The following is a 24,912-nucleotide window of genomic DNA, read 5'->3' as shown; positions in this document are numbered from 1 at the left end:
GATGTTTGATGCAACACTTAGAGATAAGGTGGCAATAGGAAACACCTGTGGAGAGTTTGAACAATGGTTGCAAGAGGTTGACAGGACTGGCCTTCCAGGGCAGTTTAAGGCATGGATTGACCAGCACGGTATACGACCAAGAATCCTCTGGCCACTGCTTCTCTATCAGTTTCCAATGTCCACTGTTGCTGAATTAGAGAAGGTAGTCAGCCGGTTCCTGCAAAGATGGGCGGGTTTACCAAGGAACATCAGCAGCATCGCTCTGTACGGGAATAACTGCAAACTGAGGCTCCCCCTGAAATCCATCGAGGAGGAGTCCAAGGTTTTGTGAGCAAGAGAGGTGCTGCGGTTCCGGGAATCTTCAGATCCAAAGGTTGCCGGAGCAAGAGTGGCAGTGAGAACTGGAAGAAAGCGGAGAGCAGAAGCTGCAGTGGAAGAAGCTGAGGTGTGACTGCACCACAAAGTGCTGGTGGTGGCAGTCGCCAAGGGAAGAGCTGGACTTGGAAGCCTTTAAGACCTCATTTTGACAAAGTACAAGGGAAAGAGAGAAGGGAACTGGTCCAGAATGAAGTAAGGGCAGCTGTGGAGGAGGAGAGCAGAGCCAGTGGCAATGAAACAGCAAGCAGCCTGGACCAAATGGGAGCAGGTGATCAAGCGAATGATTACGTGGAACGTTCTCTGGAAGGTGGATCCACACCTCATCAAGTTCCTTATCCAGGCTGTTTATGACGTCCTTCCTAGCCCATCCAACCTGCACTGCTGGGGTCTTGCAGAACGACCAGCTTGCCCCCTCTGTGAGAAGACCGGTACGCTGGAGCATGTTCTGAGCTGCTGCCCCAGAGCTCTTGCCGATGGCCGTTATTGGTGGCGGCATGACCAGATCCTCCGGACAATTGCTGAGACAATCTGCAGCACCCTTAACATCTGCCAGAAAACAAGTCCAGTCAAGAATACCATCTGCTTTGTCAAAGACGGGGAAAGACCAACAGAACACCAGAAAGCAACAGGGCTGCTCTTCACTGCGCAGGACTGGAAGCTAAAAGCAGACCTGGGAAAACAGCTGCAGTTTCCTCCCCACATCACAGAGACTACACTGCGGCCCGGCATTGTGTTGTGGTCCGACTCATCGAAGCACCTTCTTATGCCTGAGCTTACCGTGCCGTGGGAAGAACGCGTGGAGGAGTCCTGTGAACGGAAAAGAGCCAAGTATAAAGATGTGAAGAACAACTGCCAAAGAAGAAGTTGGAGAGCGAAGTGTTGGCCTGTGGAGGTCGGGTGTCGTGGCTTGACAGGCCAGTCATTCTGCAAAGTATACACTGCACTTGGAATCATGGGAGAGAGAAGAAGGAGAGCCATTTCTACCATCACAGATGCAGCAGAGAAAGCATCAAGATGGCTCTAGATAAAGAGGGCAGATCCATGAGTTTCTGCTAGGGCACAGGCCGGGGTCTGATCAACCCCGGTCGGGTCGCCTGGGCGAGGGTGTATTGCTGCTAGGGCACAGGCCGAGGTCTGATCGACCTCGGTCGGGTCGCCTGGGTGAGGGTGTATGATGTTGAAAGACCCGAAACACCTGACGACCCCAGGTAAGTCACTGATGATGTGCCCTAGCTTAGCATCATGCAGATGTTTCTGTAAGAAAGTAAAACTGAGAGCACTCTGACATAGTTGTAGTGCCACAGTTCTTTTGAATTGCCAGTTTGATTCCTTTTGGCATGGAATGGCTCCCTCTGAAGGAAAACGGGAGGATGTTCTATCATAATGCACTTGGTAAATGCAGCCAATCTGTGTCGCACTGTAGCAGAGCTGAAGCTTATTTCTCTGGAGGTGCTGCACAGCAACTGTTATCAGTGTGTTATTTTTATGCATCACTGAATTTATTTACATTTTAAGTATCTGTTCTGGGTTAGACTGTATTCATTCAGCCTGGGGTAATTAAATCAATGATACCTCGGCTATGAACAGAACAAACAATGCACCTTTTTTTTCCTGTGACAAGTCCTAATGTATGAAGAAATGATATTACACTGGCGAATAGGAATTAGAAACACAACCTTGGTGGGAAAGAATTACAGGAACTATCATGGTGACTCGACCTCAATGAGCATAAACCAACTGTAATAAATATTGATAAGAAGTCCTTGATCTTTAAGCAATCAAGAGGCTTTGCAAATATTAACATTTGGAGTCATTTGCAAATACATTTAACAATCTGGATCCAAGGACTGCAGTTCTCTGATTTTTCTCGTGACCCTCTGGCTTGTTTTTACTTTACTTCAGGCATATGGGAATCACTGACAAAACCAGGATTTATTGCCCATCTTTAACCTTTGTTTGCCTCTTCAAGAAAGCATTGCATTTATATGGCAGCTTTCCCGATCTTAAAATGACCTAAGGAACTTAATAGCCAATGAGATGCTGTCATAGTTGTAGTATAGGAAATATGACCATCAATTTGCACACCTCCCACTAATGTCAATAAGATAAATAACTATATAATCTATTTTAATTATGTTTTAAAATCATAAACTTGTCCAATGCACCAAGGTTGAATCCTGTTATTTAGTTATGAAGCACCATGTCACAGCCTTAAGGGTGATCTCGTTTGACGTTTTAGCAAGAGACAACAACTTGGTATTGGCAGTATCAGCTGAGAATTTTGCCCTGAGGATTCTGGAGGGGGAACTTGAACCCACAATTAGCCGATTCAGGGGCAAAAAGTGCTATCCGCTGAATGAAGAATGATGTACATTGATAGCATGTAGGACAAAAATTCTTGTGGGTGTTAACAATTTTGTTCCACGTAGCTATTCTTGACATTTGAAGCCTTGCAATGAACATTGAGAATTTATTTCAACATTTAGTGAGCCTATTTTAGAAACATGAAGGGAATCTCATTCAAGCATACCAAGCATTGAAAGGGATGATAGAGTGGACATAGAGGGGATGTTTCTAACGGTGGGAGAGTCTAGAACTAGAGGGCACAGCATTGGAATAGAAGGACGTCCTTTTAGAATAGACATGAGGAGGAATTTCTTTAGCCAGAGGGTGGTGATTCTGCGGAATTCATTGCCACAGATGGCTATGGAAGCCAAGTTATTGGGTATATTTAAAGCAGAAATTGATAGGTTCTTGATTAGTAAGGTTATGGGTAAAAAAAAACAGGACAATGGAGTTGAGAGGGAAAATACATCAGCAGTGATCGAACGGCAGAGCAGGCTTGATGGGATGAATGGACTAATTGTGCACCCATGTCTTGTGATCTTACCAATTTTCCATCCAGCTAACCCTGGAAATCAGTCAATATGGAAAAAGCAATGGTACTTTTCAATTCCTTCGTGTTAAGACGAAGGTTGGTTTTCCAACCAACACTTTTATTCTTGGCTATGTGTTGGAAATGAAGTCTTTATTGCTTCTCTTTGGAAGTGGTGCCAGGCAGGAATGGGCCATTTGTATCCTGCCATTCTTATAATGTTGCATGAAACAGCAATGATGGAAATATAGCAATCACTTTTGCTTACGAAGAGTACATCGGATCCTGCTTCGAACAAAACCACACAAGTTATTAGGAATTTCCTGTATGGAGCTATTAGTTACATATACATACAATTAGGAGGGGCTTCCCTGCATTTACTTCCCAGACATAGACATAGTGGATAACAAGGACTCTTAAGGTCATTACATGGTGAATCAATACTAAATAACAGAGGAGTTTAGCATGAATCTCTGGCCAATATTTATTACTCAAAAACAAAATCAAAAAATACATAAGCTCTTCTTGGGCTTCCAACCGGGTCCAGGTGTCAATTTTAACCGATGTTTCAATGACAAATTCCGCTATCTTCATCAGGGATGATGCCTAGCCATGTCTCATCTGGTGGCATATATACTTAACTCCCATCGTCCGTCCCTCTTGATTGGTTAGTCCTCAACCAATCAGGTTTGCACTGTGCCACATTGGTTAAAATTGCATTCCAGTTTTTACTTAGAGTGAGACCTTTGCCTTTGTTGAAATTCTTATTCTCTAGTTTTATTTCAATAGCTTCCTTCAGCAGGCATCCCAAAAATCATTAGTGTGGTGCAGTAGTTTTGTAAATGGCTTTTGGGACTGCCTCATGAAGGAAGCTATTGAAGTAAGAATTAGAATAGCTACATTCTAAAGTATATATTATTTATTTGGAAGGTTAAGGAGAATAAAAGATTCATTGAGTTATACTGCACGGAAACTTGTCTACCAGGATGCTTATCTAAGCTAATCCCTTTTACCTGTGCTTAGCCTATATTCCTCTAAATCTTTTCTATCTGTGCACTTGTCCAGATGCTTTCCTTAAACATTGTAATTGTACCTGCCTCTATCACTTCCTCTGTTAGGCTGTTCCATGTGCTTAAAAAACGTCTGGGCGAAAAACTTGTCCCTCAGGAAGTTGCTTGCAAACTTGCTGAGGAACCCCATGGACAACTCAACAATGATCAAAATATTACTAAAGGGAGAAAGAATGTATGAGAATAAATGAGTAAGAAGTGTAAAATAGATTACTGGAGTTTTTGCAATTATAAAGGAGTATGAGAGTTGCAAAAGAAAATCGTCTTTCAGAAGCAGAGGCAAAAAGAATAGAATAGGGATTAACAAAGTGTTTGAATCAACGCATATACATTTAATGATATTATACTGTATATATTTATATTCATTGTATAATTATCTGTAACATATATTATATAAATATATTATATACTTACATTCCAAACTACGGTGGATTCCAGTTGACTGGGAAACATGGGAACCAGTACATTTTGGCCCAATTAAGTGGCTGTCAACACACATCAAAGTTGCTGGTGAACGCAGCAGGCCAGGCAGCATCTCTAGGAAGAGGTACTGTCGACGTTTCAGGCCGAGACCCTTCGTCAGGACTAACTGAAGGAAGAGTTAGTAAGAGATTTGAAAGTGGGAGGGGGAGGGGGAGATCCAAAATGATAGGAGAAGACAGGAGGGGGAGGGATGGAGCCAAGAGCTGGACAGATGATTGGCAAAGGGGATATGAGAGGATCATGGGACAGGAGGCCCAGGGAGAAAGACAAAAGAGGGGGGGAACCCAGAGGATGGGCAACGGGTATAGTCAGAGGGACAGAGGGAGAAAAAGGAGAGTGAGAGAAAGAATGTGTGTATAAAAATAAATAACGGATGGGGTGCGAGGGGGAGGTGGGGCATTAGCGGAAGTTAGAGAAGTCGATGTTCATGCCATCAGGTTGGAGGCTACCCAGACGGAATATAAGGTGTTGTTCCTCCAACCTGAGTGTGGCTTCATCTTTACAGTAGAGGAGGCCGTGGATAGACATGTCAGAATGGGAATGGGACGTGGAATTAAAATGTGTGGCCTCTGGGAGATCCTGCTTTCTCTGGCGGACAGAGCGTAGGTGTTCAGCAAAGCGGTCTCCCAGTCTGCGTTGGGTCTCGCCAATATATAGAAGGCCACATCGGGAGCACCGGATGCAGTATATCACCCCAGCCGACTCACAGGTGAAGTGTCGCCTCACCTGGAAGGACTGTTTGGGGCCCTGAATGGTGGTAAGGGAGGAAGTGTAAGGGCATGTGTAGCACTTGTTCCGCTTACACGGATAAGTGCCAGGAGGGAGATCAGTGGGGAGGGATGGGGGGACGAATGGGCAAGGGAGTTGCGTAGCAAGCGATCCCTGTGGAAAGCAGAGAGATGGGGGGAGGGAAAGATGTGTTTAGTGGTGGGATCATAGGGAGCGATCCCTGCGCAAAGCGGTGGGGGGGGGGGGGGGAGGGACAGATGTGCTTAGTGGCTGTCGCAATTAGCCAAAGTTTCATGGAAATAGTTCTTTAAAAAAGTACCATTTAACTGAGTAACAAATTATGTATTTAAATGAAATACAGAACAAATTGGAATACTACTAATATTACCATAGTACTATAAAACTGCGTAATCGCTCCCAAAAGATAACAGAGGGATTCATATAATGTATGCTGCCATGTTCTTTTCATTGACTGTAAATGAACAAAACCAACACAGACACCTCGTGCAGATAATGGATTGCCTTCATTGCCTTCCTGCATGAAGTAGTGTCAAAAACCACTGGTTCTTAATTTGGTATCAGCTGGTCCTAACTTGCTGAAGTAGTGAAAAAATTTCATTTTCACTCCCGGCTGTTTCTGGCATCTCCAAGCCTGGTTGCTTGAAACCACGGTGAGCAAAACGGCTCTGAATTGTCTAACTGTTTATTTCTCAACAACTATCAATGGCAAAAATCTCACAAACACACACAACTGGCACTATTTAAAAACAGTTTGCTCCAAGCTCTGTGAGGTGTCTAACAGCCACACAAGTGCACGTGGCTGATGCTAGATTGAAACTATTCGGCAACAGCCTCCTGTCCCAATTAAGGGGCAGTGTGTCCCAAATAAACAAAGGAAATCTGGCTATTTTCTTGATTAATTTTTGTTCTTTAAGGGTTGTCCCAATAAACGCTTGCTCCAATTAACTGATGGCCCATTTAACTGGAACCCACTGTGGATACATTTCGTATCTGCTTTCAGATTAGGAGATGTAACAGAAGACAAAATGATACAGCCAGGTTTGGTGATAATACAAAAGTAGGTGCCTTTTCACTTCCTTGTGTTATGTGTATTTTAATACTTTTACTGTGATTCAGGAGGCTAGAATTCTTTGTCAATGTAGGCAGCATGGGCATGTAATGAGGAAAATATTTGCATTTAGTTCTATCATCAGTAATGGTGATGGCCAAGGAGAATATTAAAATGGAATTTCTTCATTGAAATGGTGGGCAAATTTATTGGTATGAAACGCAATTTTAGCAGGGTAAGTCAGAAAGAAAGACTTGCAGGTACGACTGTAATAGACCAGCTTTTGTAGAGGATGAAAATCAAAAACTGCAGATGCTAGAAATCTGCAAGTAAATTGAAAGTGCTGAAGAGACATCCATCTGACACATAGAGTCTGTTTCTCTCTCTGTACATGCTGCCTGACCTGCTGCGTGTTTCTAACATTTTCTGCTCATTACAAAGGAGATCTGTTAAGTGCACATTAGACACATTCCCATAAGCTGGAAAGACTGCAGAATCAAAGCTAGGGATAACATAAGAGAAGAGATAGGGACCATGCGGAAACTATAAGGGTGGGGGGGGTAGGTGGATGTTGCAGGTTAGGTGAATAATTCCAGTGAGGACAAGGGTGATTACTATATTGAGTTGAGTTGAAAAGAAAATTCAATGAGGAAAGACAGAGTGTGAATAGAGAATAATATAATGTCTCATATATCCATGTAACTAGTCAGTGGCAATAAGAGGGAGGATGGGGGTCAATTAATTATCAAGAAGCCAATCATAGTGATGGAGGACATGGCTGAATATTGGAAAATCTTCATGAACTAGGACCATTGCCTGGTATTACTGCCTGTCCTCTGTTCTCAAGAACTGGTTCAGATGCTGAATTTTGTCAGAAGCAAGCATGCTTAGCAGAGGCTGAGAGTTGACTCAAGTCAAAGTTAACTCATTATTAAAGATGTATATGTTACCATGTACTACCTTGAAATTTATTTTCCTGCAAGTATTTACAGGAAAATAAAGAAATACAATATGATTTAGGTAGAATTATAAACACTAAAGAAGACCCAATACGAAAAAGAAAACAAGTTGTGCAAGTAATAAAAATGGAACAAAAAAACTGAAGAAGTGAGATCTCCCAGTGGCCACCCATTTTAACTCTACTTCCCTCTCTCATGTCTGCCCACGGCCTCCTCTACTGTTGTGATGAAACCACACTCAAGTTGGAGGAAAAACATCTTATAACCCGTCTGGGTAGTCTCTAACCTAATGACATGAACATCGATTTCTCGAACTTCCAGTAATGCCCGCTCTCCTCCTTCACCATTCCCCAACCCCTTTTCCCTCTCTCACCTAATCGCCTTGCCCACCATCACCTCCCTCTTTTCTTTCTTCCATAGCCTTCTATCCTCTCCTATCAGACTCTCCCTTCTCCAGCCCTGTATCTCCTTCACCAATCAACTTCCCAGCTCTTTACTTTATCCCTCCCCCTTCAGGTTTCTCTCTCCCCTTCCCCCACCTTTTAAATCTATTCCTCAGCATTTTTTTCTCCAGTTTTGCCAAGGGGTCTTGGCCCAAAACGTTAACTGTACTCTTTTCCATAGATGCTGCCTGGCCTGCTGAGTTCCTCCAGCATTTTGTGTGTGTTGCAAAAAATAATACTGGGTGTTGCTATCGAGAAGCATAAGTGGAGGTGAAGCCATGCCTCCTGTATAGGCTGATAAAATGTTGAACAGATTCTACATCAGGGGTTCCCAACCTGGCATCCACAGACCCCTTGTTTAATGGTATTGGTCCATGGCATAAAATATGTAGGAAACTCTGCTCTGTACGAGACCATCAGCACCCTGGAGACTGCACACCCAGAGGCAGCCTTCATCATTGCTGTCTAAGATCTCTCTGAAGTTTGGTCACACATCCAGGTGAACACATGGGGAGATAGCATACTCGACCACTGCTACTCTCCCTTCCGCAATGCATTCAAAACACTCCTCCGTCCGCCATCTAGGAAATTGGATCACTTTTCCATCTTGCTTCTGCAGATTTACTGGCAGAAGCTGAAACAAGAGGCGACCATAGTTAAAACTGTCCATTGTTGGTTGACTAATCGGTCTCCATGCTACAGAACTGCTTTGATGACATCAACTGGAAAGTCTTTCGTGTTAAGGATGTCTCCAAGTTCACAGATGGGGTCACGAGCTTTATCCAGAAGTGCATCGAGGATGTTGCCCCCAAAAATCAGTCAGGGTCTATCCAAACAAGAAATCCTGGATCAACAGTTCCATACGAGAAGCACTTAACATGCTAGACAGAGCTTATATTACTGGTAACCAACAGGAACTTAAGAAATGCAGCTACAATCTACGCAAAGTCGTCAAGGCAGCGAAACAACAATACAGGGACAAGATCCGGACACAACTCTCCACAAACAACACATGCAGCTTATGGCAAGGTCTACACACCATCGCAGACATGGAAGCTAAGTGCAATGGTGCTGCCAAGATCGCTGCCTCTTTCCCAGATGAACTAAATCTTTTTTACTCTCGGTTCGCCATCTCCAACACTGACCCCTGAGGAGGGCCAACGAAACGACCTGCACCTTGGTCATTTCTGAGGCTGAAGTACACAGGTGTTTCCAATAAGTGGGCAGTTGCAAGACCGCGGGACCGGACTGCATCCCAGGGCGGGTACTCAGGATGTGCGTGGCACAACTGGCAGGTGTGTTTACAGACATTTTTAATCTCTCCCTCTCCCAGTGCCCTCCTACTGCAAAACATCCACCATTGTCCCTGTACCTAAAAAGACCAAGGTAGCATGTCCGAATGACTGGTATTCTGTCGTACTCACCTCAATAATAAACAAATGCTTTGAGAGGCTGGTCAAGGACTACACCTGCAGTATGTACCACCCATACTGGACCCCTTTTAATTTGCCTACTGACACAAGTGATCAACAGATAAAACAATATCCTCAGCTCTAAACACCGTCCTTACACATCTGGAGAAGAAGGATGCTTATGTGAGAATGCTGTACTTGGACTACAGTTCAGCATCATAATTCTCTCCAGGCTTTACAAGAAGCTGAGAGACCTCGGCCTTCACCCTGCCTTGTGCAGCTGGTCCTGGACTTCCTGTCAGATCGCTGGCAGGTGTTAAGATTGAGCTCCCTCACCTCTGCCCTTCAACACAGGTGCCCCTCAGGGCTGTTTCCTAAGCCCCCTCCATTACTCTCTGTATACCCGTGACTGTGTCACCACCCACAGCTCCAATCTGCTAATTAAATTTGCTGACGACACTACACTGATTGGCCTCAAATCTCAAATAATAATGTGGCAGCCTATAGAGAAGACATCACCCTGACACAGTGCTGTCAAGAAAACAACCTCTCACTCAATGTCGCAAGAACAAAGGAGCTGGTTGTGGACTACAGGAGGAATGGAGATGGGCTAACCCCTATTGACTTCAATGGATCTGGGGTTGAGAAGGTGAACAACTTTTAGTTCTTTGGCATACATATCAATGAGGATCTCACATGGTCTGTACATACCAGCTGTGTGGTGAAAAAAGCACACAGTGCCTCTTTCACATCAGACGTTCAAAAAAGTTTGGCAGAGACCATCAGGCTCCGGGACAGCTTCTTCTACTAGGCCGGCAGACTAATTAATTCACACTGATACAATTGTATTTCTATGCTATATTGACTGTCCTGTTGTACATACTATTTATTACAAATTACTATAGATTGCACATTTAGAAGGAGATGTAATGCAAAGATTTTACTCCTCATATATGTGAAGGATGTAAGTAATAAAGTCAATTCAATTCAGTTCAAATCCTGAGAACTTTCCACAGGGGCACAATTGTTGGCATTCTGACTGGCTGCATCACTGTCTGGTATGGGAACTGTACTTCCCTCAATCGCAGGACCCTGTAGAGAGTGGTGAGGACGGCCCAGCACATTTGTAGATGTGATCTCCTGCTATTCAGGACATTTACAGAGACAGGTGCATAAAAATCTTCTGTGCTAGAGGTATAGAAAATGTCACGTGAAATACCCTTAGCTTATAAAGGGGTGCAAGGACTTGTCAGGCAGTTTACACAGATGATGCAGGTCATTCAACTCAATGAATTTGTACCAACTGCAGGCATCCACTTATGCTAATCCTACACTCGTCCGATTTTATTTTCTCCACGTCCCTGCAGGTTCCTCCACTCACCAAATTACAGTGAAACTAGAGCACCTGAAAGAAATGCCCCGTCTAGGTAGCTCTGGAAGTTAGGATTAAACCCAAACCATTGGTGCCATTGCAGTGTTGCCCCAGTGATGAGGTAGTTTAAGAAATGTCAAGGAAATAATCACTAGTCTTTTGAGAGGACCTGGAGGTGATTTGGTGCAGCAGAACTGAGACGAGGTGAGTGAAGGCGCTGGGACACTGAATTGGCTGCAGTCATGGCTGGCTTCATGGCTGTGGACTCACTTTTGTGAACTTCAGTTCTGAATGTTATTTGCTTACTTTTGTTTACAGGATTTTTTTTCTGCACATTGGGTGTTTGATGGTCTTTTTTAATGGGTTCTATTGGGTTTCTTTGTTTTATGGCTACCTGTAAGGAGGAAAATCTCAAGGTATACATACTTTGGCAATAAATATACTTTGAACTTTTAAGTTTCGAGCTTTGAGGAAACAATAGTGATTTGTTAAACACACGTTGTGTTTGACTAAAATAAAAAATACAGCAAGTGCTGGAAATTACAGAAGGGCAGGCAGCACCTGTGAGGGGAGAGAAAGAGCTAACATTTCAGGTCAGTGAGTCCTCAGTCGTTCACCAGTAATGGTTAATGGTCGGTCTTCAGAATGGGGGTTGATAGTTGTGGAATAGAGAGGGGAGAAACACAGTTAACTAGTGTATTAACGAGAAAGGCTCGCAAGGGAAAATAATAGAGAAAAGTGGACAAAGATTAGATGGAACAGTATGGAAAATGCAGACACAAATTCAATGTGCTCCATCAATTAGATTGAAACAAATGAAGTTTCAGATGTTGGGGAGCTCCTTTAAAGTAAGAGAGGATAGAGAGGTTAGTGGAGAGGTTAGTAGAGCTTTCAGCTTTGACACATAACAATGGAAGAATGACTGAAACAGTGCTGCTTTAGAAACCAGAACTGAAGGAAAACAGATTTCTTGGCATGTGTTTGAGTTGGAAGAGATTACAAATGCAAGGGGGTTTGAGGTTCCTATGCAGTTCATGAGAATTTTATTATTTGTCACTCACCCCTTTAGTAAGAAAAGGAAAATGACGCTTTGTATGCACACAGGGATAATACCTGCTGCTGTAAAAGCTTTGCACAGCACTCAAGATGTGTTCTCACCAGCATATTGTTGATACAACAAATGGGTTGTAATGCTGTTTCGTTTGATGGCATTCATGAGTACTCACATATGATTGATTGACAATTAAACTTGAACTCGAACTATAGTTGTAACATGATATCCCAAATCTTGTACTGCATGCCCTGTAACATGAAGGCAAGCTGTCTACCTGTGTTGCAAATTTCAAGGTACTATGTACTTGTACTTCTAGGTCTCATTGCTCTAAAACAACCCCCAGGGCCTGTCATTCACTGTGTATATCATGCTATCATTTAACTTCTCAAAATGCATCAGTTCACACCCCTGAGTTAAATTCCTTCTGCCTTTCCATTCCCCCCCACACACCCCGATCTATGTCCATTTGCAACCTGAGACAACCTTCTTCAGGAACAATACATAACTTTTCCACTGGCTCAGAACCACCCATATTATACAATCACACAAGGCCAAGGTTTACCCTAACATGTATGTGAGACACAGTGCACAAATGCAAGCACTGAGTTTTTAAAAACGTAATGATATACTCCACATGTGTGACTAATCTCGAGCAGAGAATCATAGAAAACCTACAGCACAATACAGGCCCTTCAGCCCACAAAGTTGTGCCGAACATGTCCCTACCTTAGAAGTTACTAGATTTCCCCATAGCCCTCTATTTTTCTGAGCTCCATGTACCTATCTAAAAGTCTCTTAAAAGACCCTATCGTATCTGCACCCACCACTGTTGCTGGCAGCCCATTCCACACACTCACCACTCTCTGAGTAAAAAACTTACACCTGACATCTCCTCTGCACCTACTCCCCAGCACCTTAAACCTGTGTCCTCTTGTGGCAACCATTTCAGCCCTGAGAAAAAGCCTCTGACTCATCCACACGATCAATGCCTCTCATCATCTTATGCACAATTGCAGTTGCAGTAAAATTCAAGATTGAGTATTGTCATTCTTCAGTTCACACATGTAAAGGAGAGCAAAATAACTGCAGCTTAAAAAGCACAATAAGCATAAAGATCACAATAAAAACACAATAAATATAAATACATTAGATTAGCTCATATATATAGTCTGATTGCATGTACATAAAATGACACTAGGTACAGGAGTATCTGTAGGTAAGGTGATGCTGACAAGAAATAACAAAATAGTGGTGACTGGGAGTGGGCTTGGGTGGGGTTAATGGTGGAAGTGTTGATCAGCCTGATGGTTTGGGGGAAGCAACTGTTTTTGAGTCTTGTGATCCTGGTGTGGGTGCTGCATAGCCTCTTCCCTGATTGAGTGAGTGAGGCCTTTGTCAGTCAGAGTCAACCATGGATGTTGTGTCCTAGCTGTCTAGGCAGTACGATGTGGAGAGCAAGCCCATGTAGCAAGCTCCCCCTCTCCATGCATCTGATGAACCCAAAGGAATGGCAGAGACCGATAGAGTTGCCAGTCAGCATTGAACCAAACAGAGGACTCTCTTAAGAAATCCAGTTCTGGATTTTTCCTCTGGGTTTACTCCTGTAGCCTCCCCATGAGGAGGTGTAGCCACAAGGCAGTAGAGGTTTGAGATCAGGGTTTTCCTTCTAGTCAAGCTGCCAACCATGGCTGACGAGCCCTGTCTGCCCAAATCTTCCCTGACTGGAGTGGGACAAACAGTCCACGAGCTGGGTGGATGGGGTCCTTCATGTTATTTCCGGCCTTTCTCCATCACCTTTCTGTAGAAATACAAATGTGTATATTGATGGTGTGCAGGTTAGTGCTGGTAATGCATTGAGCAGTTTTAGCACTTCATTTGTCATAACGAGGGTGCTGGGAGCAGACCCAAATGCAAGACACAGACACTGAACGAGAGTAGGATACAGGGCCTGGGCTAGGACTAGACTAGGAAAGCGGGACCTGGACGAGGAACTAGGAACTTGGAACCTGGACAAGGACTCTGAGCCACAGACTGGACAGGGACCCGGAACCTGGGTCTTGACTCGGGCTGGGACCCCGGATCTAGGCAAGGACAAGACAGGGCTACAGGACTGGACGTAGCTACAGGCCTGGATGTGGAACTCCTGCACAGGACGAGAACACAAAGCCGTGGCTTGGACTAGATGAGATACTCCTGGGCTGGGCGAGGCACAAGGACAGGATGAGACCCTGAAGCCTTGACTTGGTCTTGGGAGACAGGAACGCGAGGCGCAGGGCTGGGACCCCTCCTTGGGAGACAGGAACGTGGGGCGCAGGGCTGGGAACCATCCTTGGGAGTGGGACGCAGGGCCGGGACCTCTCCTTGGGAGACAGGAACGCGGGACGCAGGGCCGGGACCCCTCCTAGGGAGCAGGACGCAGGGCCGATCACACACCCACACATACCCTAACCTACACTTTATCCTCCCATTTTTGGCCGTCCTAGTACCTTATTCCTGTTTATCCATCATATCCTATAAAAAAAACACAGTACCCCTTAAGAAAGCTAAAAAAAAAATACCCTAACCTGTGCTCTCTCACCCATGCCCAGCAACCCTATTAATATGAATTCCTGCACCCCAGCAAATGAAGCTGAACCCAGGAGCTATTTATGTAGCCAGCCCAAAATGAGTATCAGGTGCATCAATTAGAGCACCCAACAGAACAAGGGAAAACCAGAAAACCTGAAAACTTGGAATAAGGAGCGATGGACCGGACCATGAACCGGAATGCAGCCTTCACGGACTGGACCATGACATCATTGCAGAGCTCTCCTGTCTGCTGTGGTGTTGTTTCGTACCAAACAGGATGCTCTCAACTCCACATCTGTAGAAGGTTGTAAGTATTAGTGTGCATAATGCAACTATCTTCAGCCTCCTCAGAAAGCAGAGGCGCTGGAGAGCTTTTCTGATTATGTAAGATGTGTTCTGGGACCATGAGAGTTTGTGCAATATGTGCCAGGAGTTTGAAACTGCTCACAGTTTCCACTGCTGTGCTGCTAATGTAAACATAGAAAATAGATGCAGGAGTAGGCCATTCAGCCCTTCGAGCCTGCACCGCCATTCAGTATGATCATGGCTGATCATCCAACTCAGAACCCTGTACCAGCCTTCCCTCCATACCCCCTGATCCCTTTAGCCACAAGGGCCATATCTAACTCCCTCTTAAATATAGCCAATGAGCTGGCCTCAACTGTTTCCTGTGGCAGAGAATTCCACAGATTCACCACTCTCTGTGTGAAAAAGTTTTTCCTAATCTCAGTCCTAAAAGGCTTCCCCTTTATCCTCAAACTGTGACCCCTCATTCTGGACTTCCCCAACATCGGGAACAATCTTCCTACATCTAGCCTGTCCAATCCCTTTAGAATTTTATACGTTTCAATAAGATCCCCCTCAATCTTCTAAATTCCAGAGAGTATAAGCCTTGCCGATCCAGCCTTTCACCATATGAAAGTCCTATGAGGGGTGTAATTCTTTTTGAAGTTGATAACCATCTCCATTGTCTTGTTTACTTTGAGGAAGAGGTTATTTGCCTGGCACAGTCCTCGATCTCTTCCACCTTCCCTCTGTTGGCCATCTCGTCGGTTGTTGTTGGTGATGAGCCCAGTCTCTGTCATATTATTGCAGAACTTGGTGGTGTGATTATTGGGTGTTTGACTATGCAGTTGTGTGTGAGCATACTGTACAGCAGTGGGCTCAGCATTATACGCTGGGGGGGGGGTCACCTGTATTAAAGGTGATGCTGAAGGAGGAACGGTTGTGCATCCTGACAATCTGAGGTCTGTTGGTTAAAAAATCCAACACCCAATTATACAGTAGTACATTTAGAGTGAGCAATAGGAACTTGTTCACCGAGATCTGTGGGACAATATTGTTAAATGCCAAAATGAAATTCTGAAACAGTATTCTGATGTAAGGCTATTGCCACGACTGAAAGGTTTGAGTTATAAGGTGACATTGGATAGGCTGGGTCTTTTTCCCCCAGAGCAAAGCTTGCTGAGAGATGACATGATAGAGAGGCATACAATTGTGAGAAGATACTACTGAAGGGTCTCGGCCTGAAACATCGACTCTAGTCTATTCCATAGGTGCTGCCTGGCCTGCTGAGCTCCTCCAGCATTTTGTGTGCGTTACTTGAATTTCCAGCATCTGCAGATTTTCTCTTGTTCATTAATGAGAAGATACTTAGATAGGTTAGGTATCCGGAGCAATACACACAAAATGCTGGAGAAACTGAGCATGTTAGACAGCATCTATGGAAAAGAATAAGCAGTCAACATTTCAGGCCAAGATGTTACCTTAGGATGAAAGAAGGGTTTCGGCCGAAAATGTTGACTCTTTATTCATTTCCATAGATGCTGCCTGACTTGCTGTGTTCCCTCAGCACTTTGTAGTGTTGCTTTGGATTTCCAGCGTCGGCAGACCTTCTCACGTTTAGGTGCCCAGATTCTGTTTCCAATAGTAGGATGTCCAAAGCTACAGGTCACCTTTTTAATTTGAGAGAGAGCAAGTTTAATGGTGATCTGAGGGGTAAATCATTCACACAAAGTTTAGGTAGTGTCTGGACTGAGCTGGCAGAGGTGATAGAGTATGTTTAGGCATCTGAATGAGCAAGGCATAGAGTGATATGGTCTTAAAGCAAGCAGATGGGTTGGCTACAGCTGAGTATGATGGTCAACATAAAGATGGTGTACTGAAGAGTCAGTTCCTATACCATACAGCACAATGGCTCTATGACTGTTGTGTGGGCATGAAGTGCAGGGGAGGGTGAATATTTTTATTTAATAAAATCATTTGCCTTGCAGCAGTTGAAATTTTTTCAGTCAGGTCAATTGACGGAGAACCATTTTTAACATGTGATATACATTCAGGGGAAATTCTTGGATATACTGAACTTTATACTTGAAGGCTAATTCTTCCATTTTTCTGCAGCCTGATCCAAAGGTTGTTTTCCGTGTGCTTTGACAATGCTGATATATGGTGCCAGAGGATTTTCCCATTTTTCAATGACAGAATGTTTTAATTTCTGAACATCTCCTGGCCATTGTTTCAATTTTGGAGGATTTCGATAAAATCGGGTGGCTTTGTGAGAACCAGGATTGAATATTCTGCTGCGGTGAGAGTTTGATAAAATGCTTCGGTTTCAATGCAGTCCATCTGCCATTACCATGCTCTGGGCTGCAATAAACCTCCTCTGACAAATGTTCCAGCCTCGGCAGTGTAGAAAAATAACTGTTGTAATTGGGTTAAACTGCTTCAAAATACTGGGCATCAGTTATCTTTCTCCACACTGCTACATGCCTTGAAGGGAGAAGTCACTGAACACAAAGTTATAAAGTAGACAAAAATCATGTTCTTTGGTAATAGAATTTATGTATTTGACAGAATTTAGTGTAGCTTACAATATGTTATTAAACAGGGCATAGTTTATACCCAGCCTGACTCATGCACAGATACTTAAACACAGCAGAAGCAATTGGTTACATGGATGCAATAGATGGATTGCATGTAGTTGATTGTAGATTAATTTATAACCAAAGACTGCCTGCGCATGGCTGGGAGTAAGCTTGGTTAGTTATTAACTGGGTCGCCAGGCTGAATGTCACACTACAGCAGGAGGTTTTGTCTTGTGAGAGAGACAGGGTGAAGTCAATTATTTACATAATGTATTTAAATCCCTTGTGCTGCAAGCTATGGGGAGAGGTGTTGTGTGTGTGTGTGTGTGTGTGTGTGTGTGTGTGTGTCAGTGTGTGTGTGTGTGTGTGTGTGTGTGTGTGTGTCTGTGTGTCTGTGTGTGTGTGTGTGTGTGTGTGGGGTGGGTCTGTGATTGAACGAAGAAGCCTGATGAAGAGAGAGAAAATGTAAACCACACCAGAAAGAGCTGGTCTTAACACAAAACCTAATGTTGAAAATGATTAAGAATGTCAGAGGTGGGACTTACTTTCACTTAGGTTTGCATGAACCATGTCATGCCAGAGGAGGCAATAGAGTCTGCAGATGCTTGAATCTATGCAACACACAATGACATCGGAGATTCAGTGGGTCATGCGGCTTCTATGGAGGGAAATGAACAGTCAATCTTTGGGTTGACGGACAACATCTAGATTAAGTACAAGAGTTAAGGTCAAAAAGGTCCATTTACTGTTCAACTTTCATGCGAAAACTACAAAATGGGTGACCATGGTGCCTGCTTGATTAAGACAGGAGCTTCCAGAAATTATGCCGAACCATCTTCATTTTATTCAGGTGTTCTCTCAGACACCTGACAATGATATCAAATGGTAAATGCAAAGCGTATTGTTTGGGTTTAGGAATAGCAAGAGTGTTATTCCAGGCACTTCAAAGGTAACATCAAATATCCTCTCTTATACCTTTCCCCTGTCACAGCTATTATCCATTTTGCTGCCAAAGAACCCCTTGCCCCACCTTCACAAATACCTACCTCCAGATACCTATTTTTGAGTGAGAAGATTGTTCAAGATTGTGCAAGTGTAAAGGAGACCAAAATGATTGTTGCTCCAGTGGATCCATATGAATAAGAGTTCCCTCAGTACCTCCAGTATCATTATTACTCCGAAGTTGGACACAAAGGACTGCAGATACAGGAAAATGGGGCAAGAAGCAACCTGCTGGAGCAGCTCAGTGGATCAAGCAGAGTCTGTGGGAGGAAAGTAATTGTTGAAATTTCGAGTTGAAACCCTAGGAAACTCACAAATTTAGTTCATTTCATCCTATTTAGTGGTTCAGTTGTTCCAGGGAATACTGGACTCATGCTCAATAGGTTGTGACTACAGGTCCCCAGACAAGAAATTGAACTGCTGTGTGGGAGGACAGTCCCAGTTTCAGATGCTATTTTTTCTTTTGCCCGTTATGCCACTGACCTTTAGGGCATCTCTAGCGGCATTCACGGCTTCCTTCAGATGCTACATTTCTTGGATAATGTTCCACTTTGCATTTTCAAGCAGAGATAAAAGATCACGTTCCCAGGAGAAGCAAATGAGGTCCCTGTAGTGCTGACCAACATTAAGCAACCCAACCAACATCATCAAAATGTCATTCCTGTTCATTCATCTCGTTGCTATTTTTTGGCTGGCATCGGCGTGCCAATGTTGATTCAAATTGTGTTAGGACTTGATTGGTCCCAACTTTTCAGAAGATGCAAAGCTGATGCTTACTTCCAGAAAAGTACTAGCAACACTCCTGAAACCTAGGAGTTCATGCTCTATGCATGGTGTGCTACCTTTACCTGACATAGTTATATCTTTAACCCTGATGAAGAATCTCAGCCCAAAGTCCATTTCCATGGATGCTGCCCGACTGGCTGAGTTCCTCCAGTACACTGTGCGTGTTGCTCAGGTTTTCCAGCATCTGCAGAATCTCTTGTGTTTATAGTTGAATCTTTTCATGGACTGCCTCAGGGTCAAGAGTGATTTGCTGTCCTGGTTTTGTCAGTCCTGAAATAGCCAAAGAGATCAATATGTGGACACAGAGACTGCAGATGCTGGAAACTGGGGGAACGCACTGGGTCGAACAGTATCTGTGGGGGGTGAAGGAACTCTGATGAACTCAGCATATTTGGGAGGAGGAACTCAGAGGGTTGAGCAGCATCTGTGGGAGGCTAACACGGGAAGTACAGACTCTTCCACAGCTGAGGTAAAGTACAGTAAGTGGTGGCTTTTGGTTGGGCAGGTGGGTAGTTTGTTTGGTGGGCTCGTATTTCTGCCACAAACACAGGGCTTCAGTGTGCTCTGAATTGACAGCTCTGAGTTTCCCAACACCATCCTGAACGGTGACACTTCAATATGAGTAATCATGTGCCGGGGATCCCGTGACAGAGATCAGAACAGAGTATTAGTTTCAGCGAGACACAAGAGACTGCAGATACTGGAATCTGGGATAATACACAACCTGCTGGAAGAACTCAGTGGGTCAAGCAGCATTGGTGGGAGGAAAGAAACTGTCGACATTTTGTGTCAAAACCCAGCATCAGGACTGAGAATGGAGGGGTGTCCGTTTCAGAGATCTGGCATCAGGCATGGGAGCAATTTGGCCTATCTAACATAGCCGACCATATACTTGTAGAGATTTCGTATATTTCTGACCCAGTTAAGATGTTTGTGCAATTTCAGGCCTTTGGTCAGACATTGTAGCACAGCAGTTAGCAGAATGCTATCACAGCTCCAGGCATTCCGGAGTTTGGAGTTCAATTCCAGCGCCGTCTGTAAGGAGTTTGTATATTCACCCCATGAATCCGAGTAGGTTTCCTCTGTTTTCTTCCCACCATCCAAAGGTGTGACATTTAGTGGGCTAATTGGTCATTGTAAATTGCCCTGTGGTTAGGTTAGTGTTAAATAAGTAGGTTGCTGGGTGGTATATCTCATTGGGCCAGAGGGGCTGTTCTATGCTGTATTTGTAAATAAATACAAAAAAAATAGAATTTTCTAATGACCACCTTCTTTGATAATACAAGTTCCTTTAAATTATCAGAATAAGATGCAAAATACACTTTCACTGATCTTTACTCTGTGGTCTATATATTTTGACTACACTGATCATTTTTGAGAGATCACCTTAAACATTGAAACATACAGCACAGAGTAATGCGTCATTTTGTGTTGATGATCAACACATTCTGAGGATTGTGCCGGGGGCAGTCCGCAAACCTTCTGCACCAACAGAGCATGCCCACAACTTATTAACCCTAACCCTCTTGTCTTCATATGTGGGAGGAAACCACAGCTCCCAGAGAAAGCGCACAGTCACAGGGAGAATATACAGATAGGGGCAGGAATTGAACCCAGGTCACTGGTGTTGTAAAGCATCGTGCTGCGCTTTCTATTATATTAACGTCCTCATAGTTTTGAAATTAAAGCTTAGATGAAACATGTATTGGTGTCCTAGACTGGAATTAAGGCCCTTCCAAGTTTATTATTCTAAATTTTGTACAGTAAGGGCATTCACGTCTCCTCTATGTTTAGAATTGAAAGCTTCTAAACTCCAAATCACAATCTGTATCAGCTAAATCATCTCTGGCGTATGTCATGAAATTTGTACAGTGGTATAACGGTACAATGCAATACATTAAAAACACCATAAATTACAATTATATATAAGATATATATAAAATACGTAGTGCAAAAAGAGAGCAAAACGAGTAGTGCTGTGGTGTGCAAAGGTTTGTTCATGGCCCGTTCAGAAATCTGAGGGTGGAGGGGTAGAAGCTGTTCCTAAAACGTTGAGCGCGCGCCTTCAGGCTCCTCTGTCTCCTCCCTGATCGTTGCAATGAGAAACTTGCGATGGTGCCAGTGGAAAACGAAATGAGACAGCGGTAGAGAATGAAAATCTGACCTTTTACCTGCTGGAATTATTGCTATTCCAGTGTGCAAAGGGTTGCTGGGTGTTTGCTGGGAGAGAAGTAAACAGAAACAGTAAAGGTGGTTCAGTGGTTAACTGATGAAGGTCTCCAATGACTACCCTCTGACAGGAGATATAGGGTTTCTCATGTCAGGACTCCTGGAATGTCCATCATTGCTTAACCTTATCCAACCCTGGCTAGTTTAGGTAATCAAGCTTTATCAGCCTGGCCAGGCACCTATTTACAACACCTATCACTTGACTGTTGATTCACTGATATACTGACGTGAAAGGCCAAAGGTCATCACACAAACCCAGCCAAAATCATACTCAAAGATCACTCGGTGTAAAACCCCTGGCTTGCTCCTCACCACAGTTGCTGGGTAATTTAAAATTGTATTAAAAAGACATATTTTCAGGAGAGTGAGCACCCACGGTTACTGGGGACTGTTGATGTCCGAGGGTTAGTGCAGGGACTGAGCAGGGAACAGAGCAATCATTCAAATACTGAAACAACCGTAAAAAAAAACAAAAAGCATTTCTCTCAGGGTGAAACAGATGATTTAAAATGAGCTGATGCGTTCTGACTGGCGAGTCAAAATAATTCACTTTCCCAGTGTTAAATCCAGTCAATTTTAGACCTATATTTGATATCTTATTGTTTATTTCATTCAGTAGACTGCAATTCCAACAGCCACTGGAGATGTAGTGGCAGTACACCTCGCAGGTCTCATGTCATTTGGTAAAGGTCAACCATTCATTTAGAATTTCATCATTCTTCACATAAACAGGCAAATATAATTTTTTCTTGAAGTAGAGACCTCTTTTTTTCTCTCTGTGTGATTGGCACTGTAGCATTACAATCCCATAATCATATTCAGAAAATGCGAAATAGTGAAGTGGACATTATTACAATTACTTTATTCTATTTCGTGGACACAGTCTATAGTAAAGCACTGATCACCTAAACAGAAATATATTTTGTACTGTACCCACCAGCTTATTGGCTCCGTCAGCACCCAGGGCTGATCACACTGTCATCAGATAAACCAAAAGTAGCACTCCAGAAATGATAGCTGATGGCCAAGTGCTGATTCCTGAATGCATTTCAGACCTTGTAAGCCCATAAGACATATGGGAGCAGAATTAGGCCATTCAGCCCACCGAGTCTGCTCAGCCATTCCATTATGCCTGATTTAGTATCCTCTTGATCCCATTCTGCTGCCTTTGCCCCTTAACCTTTGATACCCTTACTAATCAAGAAGCTATCAACCTCTGCTTTAAATATACCCAATGACTTGGCCTCCACAATCATCTGTGGCAATGAGCTCCACAGATACTCCACCCTCCGGCTAAAGAAACTCCTCCTCATCTCTGTGCTTCTATTCTGAGGCTATGTCCTCTGATCCTAGATTCCCCCACCATAGAAAGCATCCTCTCCACATTCACTGAATCTAGGCCTTTCAATATTTCACATCCCATTCCCATTCTGACATGTCTATCCACAACCTCCTCTACTGTAAAGATGAAGCCACACTCAGGTTGGAGGAACAACACCTTATATTCTGTCTGGGTAGCCTCCAACCTGATGGCATGAACATTGACTTCTCTAACTTCCACTAATGCCCCACCTCCCCCTCGTACCCCATCCGCTATTTATTTTTATACACACATTATTTCTCTCACTCTCCTTTTTCTCCCTCTGTCCCTCTGACTATACCCGTTGCCCATTCTCTGGGTTCCCCCCCCCACTTTCCTTCTCCCTGGGCCTCCTGTCCCATGATCCTCTCATATCCCCTTTGCCAATCACCTGTCCAGCTCTTGGCTCTATCCCTCCCCCTCCTGTCTTCTCCTATCATTTTGCATCTCCCCCTCCCCCTCCCGCTTTCAAATCTCTTACTAACTCTTCTTCAGTTAGTCCTGACGAAGGGTCTCGGCCTGAAACATCGACTATACCTCTTCCTAGAGATGCTGCCTGGCCTGCTGCGTTCACCAGCAACTTTGATGTGTGTTGCTTGAATTTCCAGCATCCGCAGAATTCCTCTTGTTTGCCCTTCCAACATTTGATGGGTTTCAATGTGATCCCTCCTCATTCTTCTAAACTTCAGCAAGTACAGGTCCGGAGCCATCAAATGTGCCTCATACTTTAACCCTGTCATTCTCGGGATTACTCTTGTGAACCTCTCAGGACCCTCCTCAATGCCAGCACATCCTTTCTTAGATAAGAGACCCAAAACCTCTCACAATGCCTCAAGTGCAGTCTGACCAATGCCTTATAAAGCCTCAGCATTACATCCTTTCTTTTATATTCTAATCTTCTTGAAATGAATGCTAACATTGCACTTAGCTTCCTTACCATCAATTCAACCTGCAAGTTAACCTTTAGGGAATCCTGCATGAGGATTCCCAAGTCTACTTGCACCTCTACTTTTTGAATTTGCTCCCTGTTAAAATAGTCCACACCTTTATTCCTTTTACCAAAGTGCATGACTACACTTCCCTACACTGTATTCCATTATCCACCTCTTTGCCCATTCTTGACTAAGAAACCCTGGCATGCCTGGCATGGCCTTTGGATGTGATCCACCATGTTATTCACCAAGAATGCATATTAAAGACATACGGTTGAAAACCAAAACGAAAACTGCAAATGCTGAAAATCTGAAATGTGGATAGAAAACACTCAGTGAAAGTACATTCATTATCAAATTATGTATACTACATAAAACCTTGAGATTCATCTCCTTATGGGCAGCCACAAAATAAAGAAACCCAGTAGAACCCATTTTAAAAAAAGACCATCAAACACCCAATGTGCAGAAAAAAACAAATCACGTGTAACGCGCTGTAAGGGTTCACTGCTATGTAATGGTTTTTTGTAATGTTCACTGCTGAAGTAATGGTTTCTCTGTTGCAGCGATGTTGAGGTTATGGCCGGAGATAACCGGGTTGTTGATGCACGTTAGCCAATCAGGATTTTGTTGGGCTTTCGGGGAAGAGAGAGAGAGATGAAGACAGAAGACGCAAATGGAGAAATTTGGTAGACTGCTGGACGGGGTGGACTCGGAGTGGGGGTCCAAAGGTCGGCGACACTGGGAGGCGATCGATGGTGGAAGAACTACTGAACTGCATGAGCTCCAACTTTGTGTGCGCAGACTGTTTAATAAGATTTGGGCCCTTTTTCCTTTATATTTTGTTTCTCTACTAACCACTAACCATGGTTGGTGCATGGAATGCACTGCCTGAGTCAATGGTGGAGGCAGATACACTAGTGAAATTTAAGAGACTACTAGACAGGTATATGGAGGAATTTAAGGTGGGGGGTTATATGGGAAGCAGGGTTTAAGGGTCGGCACAACATTGTGGGCCAAAGGGCCTGTACTGTGCTGTACTATTCTATGTTCTATATCTTCAAAGTAAGAGCTATAAAGCTTAATCGTTTAATCACATGTTGTGTACTGTTTGTTATTTCGGGGTACCGACTTGTAACGGGGGCATATCGCGCAGCATCCACCCAAACGAGGTTTCTTAAGTTTGGAAGGGCTGGGGGTTATCACCCCCTCTGTTAACACATGCAAACAACAAAGGAAGCAAACAACTGAAAGAGAGTCCACAGCCACAAAGCCAGTCATCACTGCACCTGATTCAGGAGCCTATTAGTTGCAGGCCACAGCCTCA

The 24,912-nt window shown here is 43.8% G+C and overlaps 1 long non-coding RNA gene across 1 annotated transcript in view; it reads left to right on the top strand.

Annotated features, from left to right (window-relative positions):
• The window catches only part of LOC134344979 (uncharacterized), a 66,267-nt gene extending 41,731 nt beyond the window's left edge, over positions 1-24,536 (top strand). Inside the window, exon 3 of the long non-coding RNA XR_010017578.1 lies at positions 24,152-24,536. This is a non-coding gene — a long non-coding RNA (uncharacterized LOC134344979). The remainder of the gene's footprint in view (positions 1-24,151) is intronic.
• Positions 24,537-24,912: the final 376 nt, after the last annotated feature.

The sequence above is a fragment of the Mobula hypostoma genome, chromosome 4, assembly GCF_963921235.1.
Source record: "Mobula hypostoma chromosome 4, sMobHyp1.1, whole genome shotgun sequence".
Lineage (NCBI taxonomy): Eukaryota > Metazoa > Chordata > Chondrichthyes > Myliobatiformes > Myliobatidae > Mobula > Mobula hypostoma.
The sequence above is the reverse complement of the archived record's forward strand: the minus strand, read 5'-3'. Positions and strand labels throughout refer to the sequence as shown.